We start from the raw sequence: 8,106 nt of genomic DNA, 5'->3' as shown, positions 1-8,106 counted from the left end.
ATATATTCACCATAAATTTTTCAGAATTTATGGTTTAGCAAATTAATACAGTTTATTAGTTTAAGTCTCCCCTATTTCACTAATTGACTATCCTGACCTCTTGTCGCTAAAATTCAATTATCTCATTGCAAAGACTTCATATGGTGGTTCCAATTATTTCTACTTAAAATATACTCATTAAGGAATTTAAACATATAAATTATAATTCATAATTCCTTTTGTACAATTTTTACTAAATTTCTAAAGTCAGAACAGGGGACTTCAAAAACATTCTTGCCCTGTTTCACTAAAATTCAAATATCTAAAAATATATAACTCTTTTTCTTATTCTACTTCTTTCATGTGAAATTAGACTCATTCAGATTTAATTTCATATCTCATTCAACTTCTAATTCTATTTCCACTATTTTTGGTGATTTTTAAAAGTTACATCAATGCTGCTGTCCAAAAATTATTCCATTGAAATTTTTAAAAAAAATCAATATAACCCCTTTATATTTATCTAACCTTCCCTGCAAATTTCAAATCACAACCAATTCCAGTATTTCAACTACTTCACTTGAATACTAACGAAGTTCAACCAATCAATCATTTCAAACTAAAAACATGTATTTTTCAATATCTAACACAACCATCACATTCAAATTTACTTTGCATACTCAGTCATTCATTCTATTACTTTTTACTTCAATTCTCTGTACATGCCATATAAATCCAAAAAGTTGTTTAACAAAATCTACCGGAGTATATCTGGATAGTGTGATTCTCGAAGTAGATCCGATCCTCCGAATGTATAAATACGTTAATCTACAAAAACAATAAACACACACATGTAAGCTTATAGAAAAGCTTAGTAAGTTCATAGGCACAAACATAAATCTTACCAAACATTTGTACACTTATACAATATACACCATTACTAAGTTTACTTGTCAACCACAATCTTTGGAGAGTTCCTTGGTATAAACTCACTACTACTTATTCTTTTACCATAATTTCTTTGGGCCTATTTGTCACTTACCATCCTTGATCAAAATTAAGGAACGGTTACGGAAAATTGAGTACTTCACTTTCACTTGGCCATAGTATAACTATGGTCTTACGTATGATCACTTATCATTTGGCCCTGATCAGATAAGTGTAGCTAAGCTACCACTTATCACTTTGTCACTTGATCAGATAAGTATAGCACTTATCACTTTTTCACTTGATCAGATAAGTGTAGCTAAAGCTACCACTTATCACTTTGTCTCTTGATCAGATAAGTGTAGCACTTATCACTTTTTCACTTGATCAGATAAGTGTAGCTAAAGCTACCACTTATCACTTTGTCTCTTGATCAGAAGTACTCAAATCCGGCGTTCCGCTTAATTTGATCATTTATTCGATTTTCGCATTTTTATTTTACTCTCATTTAAACTCTAAATACATTTCATCATACATTACATAATTCATGAAATTAACATTTAATCATTAAATTTCAGCCATATGAACTTACCTGGGTCGATTTGCAGAATTTGTAAAAGTTCAAGGACTAATCAACTACTTTTTCTTTTCCTCGGCTTGCTTCGGGTTCTCGATCTAAAATACAAATTTATTCATTCATCAGCATATAATTCTATTCTAATTCACTTCACAATTTATGCCCTTAAATTTTCGAAATTACACTTTTACCTCAAACTTTACAGTTTTTACAATTTGGTCCTACTCAATTAACCCCTCAATTGATCTAATTTTTCTCAATTAACACCTTTTCCAACTATTTTAGACTACTACATAGCCTTTCATATTCAAAACCGCAACACCAAACCCTAATTCCAAACTTTTTCACAATTAGGTCCCAAAAATCAATTTCTATCAAAATTACTTAATAAAATCATCATATAACAAAATTAAAGCTTTAATTCCATGTTTATTCATCATAAAAATCCAACACTCATCAATGGTAACTTTCAAAATCAGCCATGAAATCAAAAACTAATGAAATAATTAGTTGGACCTAATTGTAAAAGTATCAAAATCTCAAAAATTAGAAGAAATAATCAAGAATTAAACTTACATGATTCAAATATATGAAAAACCAGCTTCTTTCAGACCTCCTATGGCATTTTTGCTGATAAATTGTGAACAGATCTCTAGATTTTTCACTTTTGTCTTTGTTTTATATGTTTAATTTGTTAAGTTTCCAATTTTGCCCCTGTTTCTCCTTACATTCTGCTGATTTTTCTTACCCAACCGTCCAGCCCATATAATTTGGGCCTAATTGCCTTTTAAATCCCTCCTTTTTAATCACTTAAGCTATTTAATCACAATTTAACAAATTTTACACTATTTTCAATTTAGTCCTTTTTGGTTAATTAACTATCCGAGCGTTAAAATTTTCTAACGAAACTTTAATACCAACTCAATGACACTCTAAAAATATTTCTAAAAGTACTTATGGCTTGGTTTAAAATCTTCGAGGTCTCGATACCTCATTTTTTATTTTAATTATTTTAATATTTATTCCTAGTACACTATTCACTATTTCAAAAATTTTCCTAACTTCACATTTACTTATTCTTACTAAATTAATAATATTTTCTACTCATTTGTCAGACTTAGTGATCTCGAATCACCATTCCGACACCACTGAAAATTCAGGCTATTACATTATTTGTACAGTATGATTATGGATGTAATAAAAGAATGATTTTGGAAGAAAATCCCAAAAGAATTAAAGAATCCAAAATAATTACTCGTATGAAAAGAATAAAAGAATATTTGCTCAAAATGAATGCAAAGATGTACTTCATTAAAATAATGATGTTTATACATGAGCCTATTTCACAGAGGGATTCTTATCACTTCTAGGCTAAAAGCAACAAGTGTGTTCTGAACATTACTATGAGTAAGCTCTAAACACTACAAGAATTTCTTCTGCAGTCCAATTGTTTAGCACACTCTTAGGTTCATAAGGGCGGATATCTAACAAGGTCACTCCTTCAATTGCTTCTTCGTATATGGCATTGATGTGAACGTTTCCCAACATGTTTTCAATATTTTCTTCTCTTGGCATTCTTCGCCTGGGATGAATAATCCCTCCCATTTGACCTCATCCCCGCTCAAACGTGTTCTCCTTTCCTATTTCTTCTTTGTCTTGTATCTGGCTTGTACCCTAAGCCAAAGCAGTTATGTTTATCCTTCAGCATTTGTTCTAATCTTTCTAATATTTGATCCATTACTTTAGTTTTGCAATGGGTACCATAGGAATATTTAATTGGTAAATTTTCGTTAGTTTTTCAAGGTAGCTATAACAATTTCGATTAATTAGGGTCCTTTTGTGAAATTCTAGATGCAATGAAATGCAATGCAGATGAATGGAATGAATGCAAAAAGAGACGTTGATTCTGATTCAATTCTATTAGAAAAACTTTACTAGAAAACAAATTTATTTACATAAAGCGGATATATATACGGCTTTGCCCTCATACTCTAGGCAAAGAGATTGATCTTTTTCTTCGTCTAGATGTTAAGATAAATCTCGTGAACTCTTCAAAAAGGGTGTCTCCTCTATCTTTTTTTTGCTTGATCCGGGCCGCAACTCATTACTCGCTCATCCTCGTGACGCTCGTTAGCTTCTTTAAAAAGGTCGGGACATTGAAGACTCTCGAATAATCTTTGTCAACTTGAATCATCAGGCAACGAAGCAAGGTCGTGTAGTCCTCCATTAGACTATCACCCTTCTTTCTTCACATTTTCTTGGACCATATCCAGACAACCACATTGTCTTCCACTTTATCAAGAAATTCGTTTTCCATGACAAGCTCTCTATTTAGCAACTGAACGTGAATCAACACATCTTTTTTATGATAAAAATGCAATGCACTCATAACCATAACAAATAGGTTAGTACAAGGCAAAAACAAGCAAGCAAAAATAAATAGAGCACCTATTTGGGTGACCACTAGGGGTTTGGAGTGGTTCTACCTAGGGTATGCTCTTAGGGCTCACTACATGCGGTTTAGTTCTAAAGAAAGGGTACCTGAACCAGCAGATTCCTCAATCTTCACCCATTATAGGCTCATACGGACTGAGTTCAGTTCAGGGGAATATATTTCCCTATGACTATACGGAGATGAGAATCTCACGAAGACATAGGTATGGATGTATCCTGAAAGTAATCCACTATCCTATACGAAGGTGAAAACCTCACGAAAGAATAATTTCTCACTCCCGCTTAAAAGGGTATAATCGAACGGTTATGCAATACAATATGCGAAGATTAAAAGACTCGAAGTAGTAAAGCAAGCATATAAAAATGATGCAGACCATAAAATGCAATGAAAAGATCATAAATTTAAATCGAATTCACAATTTCTGACAAAAAGATAAGAAATAATCAACTCGTGGCTTGACTCTTATTTTTGTCCCCAGCGGAGTCGCCAAGCTGTTGAAACCACCTTTTTTAAAACAAGGGTCGCCACCGATAATTTTTATGAGCTGTGATCGAGTCACCTCTTAAGGGTTTAATTTATTAAAACAATTTTGGCCTATAATATTCAGAAAAATAGGTTCGGGAGTCGGTTATGTACAAGGAAGGGTTAACACCCTTGTAACGCCCAAAATTGGTACCTAATTGATTAGTTAATGTCTCAATGTCGAAAAATTGAAAATTTTGAAGAGATTTAAAATACAATCCTTTTGTTAAAATCACTTAAAAAGATAAAATTAAAAAGGGCGTATTTCACGTTAATCGAGAAAAAGAATTGTGTCCCGTGAGTTAGGACACAATATCTTAAATCCTAAAACGAGAATAAACACGAAAAGTTTATTTATTTGAAAGATATTTGATTATCTCGATTTTTAAAAAAAGATCATATTCCGTAAGTTAGAACACGCTTCTTTTTAAATTCCCGAGATAATTTTAAAACGTATTTTTTTAAAATAGTTCGTATATTCAGATTTATCAAAAAAATCGAGACCCCGTAAGTTAGGGAATGATCTCTCAAATTCCACAATACGAAATATTACTTATTAAAAAATTATGCATTTGGGTCAAAATTAATGTAATATTTAAAATGTTACTCAAAATATTAAGCTGACGAATGACTACAATACGAGTGTAAACAAATTATAACATATAATAACAATGATCACATAACACCTATTACTCTAACATAAACATTAATCAAAGAAGAATAAAATCAACAATAATAATGAATAATGATAGTAACAACAATAATACAATAAGACAATATCGAAAATTTAAAAAGATAAATAAATATACAAAATAACATCGAGGGAATTAATCTAAGAAATATTTAAAAAAAAAAACTATTATAAAATGAATGAAATTAGGGTTATAGTAACAAAAAAATAGTCTAAAGTTTTGAAATTTCATAAAAAAATAAGAAATAAAATAAATGCATTTAAAGTATTTAAGTAAGTAAATAAAAAACAGAATGGAAATAATAATGTAAAAACTAATTGATTTAATGATATAGTTATAATAATAAATATATAAATAATAGGGGTAAAATAATAGCAGTAATAATAATATTAAATTAATTAATCTAATAATAAAATAGCTAAAATAACAAAATAGGACTAAATTAAGCTTTAAAACAAAATTTTGGGGCAAATAAAAAATAAACAAAAAAGGACCCTTCTGAACACTCGAATAACAAGAAGGGACTAGAAGGGTAATTTTCCCTTCTCCTCTAAAACGCGCCGTTTCATTAAGGATTAAAATGTAATGGAAAAAAATTATCAGGCTTAATTTAAAGAAATAAAAATAAATAAAAAAAGGATCAAATTAAAACAAGTATAAAAAGTAGAAGGGCCAGGGTTAGACATAACCCATTTAACAAAAACCATGCGGATCCCCCATGGAGCAGGTCGGGTCGTCGGGGGTTGCCTTATAAGGCGCCGTTTTGGGGCCATCGAAACATGCCCTAAACGACGCCGTTTTACACCCTTTATAAAAGCAACAATTTTTTTTAAAACAAAATTTTTTAAAACAACATTTTGCCATTTTTTTAAAAAAAATCTATCAACCCTAATTTTTTCTCTGCTAGGGTTTCAAACCCTGCCTAAATTGATGCCAATCCTCTGCGCCTCCGCTGCAGTTCCACCGTGAACAGTGGTCAAATCTGTGCCACATAGGGCCTTTTAGCCCCTTTTCGAGCGGATCTGAAGGCGTCGCAAGGTAAGCCTTCTTTTTATTTTCTATGCTATTTTAAAATAAATCGAAACGAAAGAAAAAAAAACCTTCAATCCCTATTTTTGTATTTTTTTTCTCTAATTGTTGGTACAAAATACTTGTTTTCTGATTGATTTCTAAATCCCCCTTTAGAGATTTTGACCGGCTCTCTTTATAGCCAAAACAGAGAAAAAAATGAAATTACCCTCATTATTTTTTAATTTTTTTTCCTATTTACTGCTATTTTTTCTATTATTTGTTATCAATCTGTTATACATTGTTGCTCCTTTCTTTTTTTTTTGTTGTTTTTCCGTTTCTTTTGCTGCTTGTTGCTTTGTTTGTTGCATTGGAGGTACACTGCCAGCTGGAGGCGCACGTGGAAAGGTGCAGCGTGCGTGGAGAAGCGGATGGAGGAGCGGCGCGGATTGTTCCAGAAACCCTAGGGGTTTCTAAAAACTATTTTTTTGGGCTTCAATGTAATTGGGCTGGAGTTTTGGGTTAATGTAATGGGTTTTATTTTATTATTTTGGGCTTTTAATTTTTGGTTGGTTATTTTGTAATCTGGACATTTTATTAATGTTTGGGCCTGGGCTAATTCGGCCTGTTAGAATGATGATTGGGAAATAAATAGGCAACATTTTTCTATGTTCTTCTTTCATTGTATGTGACAAGAAACATAGAAAATGACAAAGAAAATGAAAATGAAATAAAGTTGACAGATCTTAAGACTCTTTGTTATTTTTTCATTGGATCGGATCGACAGGATAGAAAGTAAAGTTCTGGCAATCATGCCACTACAAAAAACAAATCTCCACCACTATAAAAACAAATCGAGATGATACACCAATCAAGAGGTCTTTAGAAATTGTAATGGGACTTAGGTTAAGGGTACGAAAAAGGTTAGAAAAGTTGGTTACAAGTAAGAGTCAAGTTGATAAGTTACCAAACCACAAAAAAAATATAAATGTTATTAAAATCATGATAAAAATTAATTTTTAATTTTTTTGCAATTTTTATGTAATTTTAAAGAGTAAGGACCAAATTAACAAAAACTATAAATGTTTAAGGCTAAAAAAAATATAAATGTTATTAAATTAGGTGTAGTTTGAGGACTATAACCCTACTATCTAGTTTTTATAAATTAATCGAATTAGCCTATCATCAGTTAGAAATGGTTTCTAGAATATTTATACTTATTTAGCTTATACTTTATTTAATAGTTGAAGTTCAATAAACATATTAGATTACTTTAAATTTAAACTAACCTTTTATGATAATAAATAATCATACGTAATTTTTCTTATTATATATGCGATGTTCATATTATCTAATACGTAAAAGACGGATTCGTTAATTTTAATAAAGGGCAATCAATTTTCAGCTTAGCCCTTTTTCTTTTAGTTTCTAACAAAATCAATTGATTTGATTATGTATTTCATTACTCGATAATTAATTACCTTTATCCATTATAACTGATTTTAAAAATGATTTTATCAATCTAATGGACTTGACCGAGTCAACTAAGCCAATATCATCGATTTTAATTGGGTTTTGCTCGACCCTACTAAAAAACATGTCGATGTTATTAAAAGTAATATATTTACCTTATTATAAAAGATAAATTATAAAAAAGTCAGTCAATGCTAAAGTCACATATAACTCCAAAGACGCCTCAAAAAATTGAATGCATCAACAACAAATTTAATGTCGACGTTTTATTGTTTCCGAAAAGGCTGATAAGACTGAAATTATAGAATAAAACCATGAGGTCTTAAATGCAATTGAATTAAATGTGATCCTAAAATGTTAATAGTTCTTATCCCACAAATGTGAAAGTGCTTGTCAAGCACTGAAGTATAACCGAAATATTGGTTTGTGTTAAAATTGAAATGTTTGTGTCATCTAAAAAGATCTTGAATTCA

This window comes from Gossypium hirsutum, chromosome D05, assembly GCF_007990345.1.
Source record: "Gossypium hirsutum isolate 1008001.06 chromosome D05, Gossypium_hirsutum_v2.1, whole genome shotgun sequence".
Classification (NCBI taxonomy): Eukaryota; Viridiplantae; Streptophyta; class Magnoliopsida; order Malvales; family Malvaceae; genus Gossypium; species Gossypium hirsutum.
The sequence above is the reverse complement of the archived record's forward strand: the minus strand, read 5'-3'. Positions refer to the sequence as shown.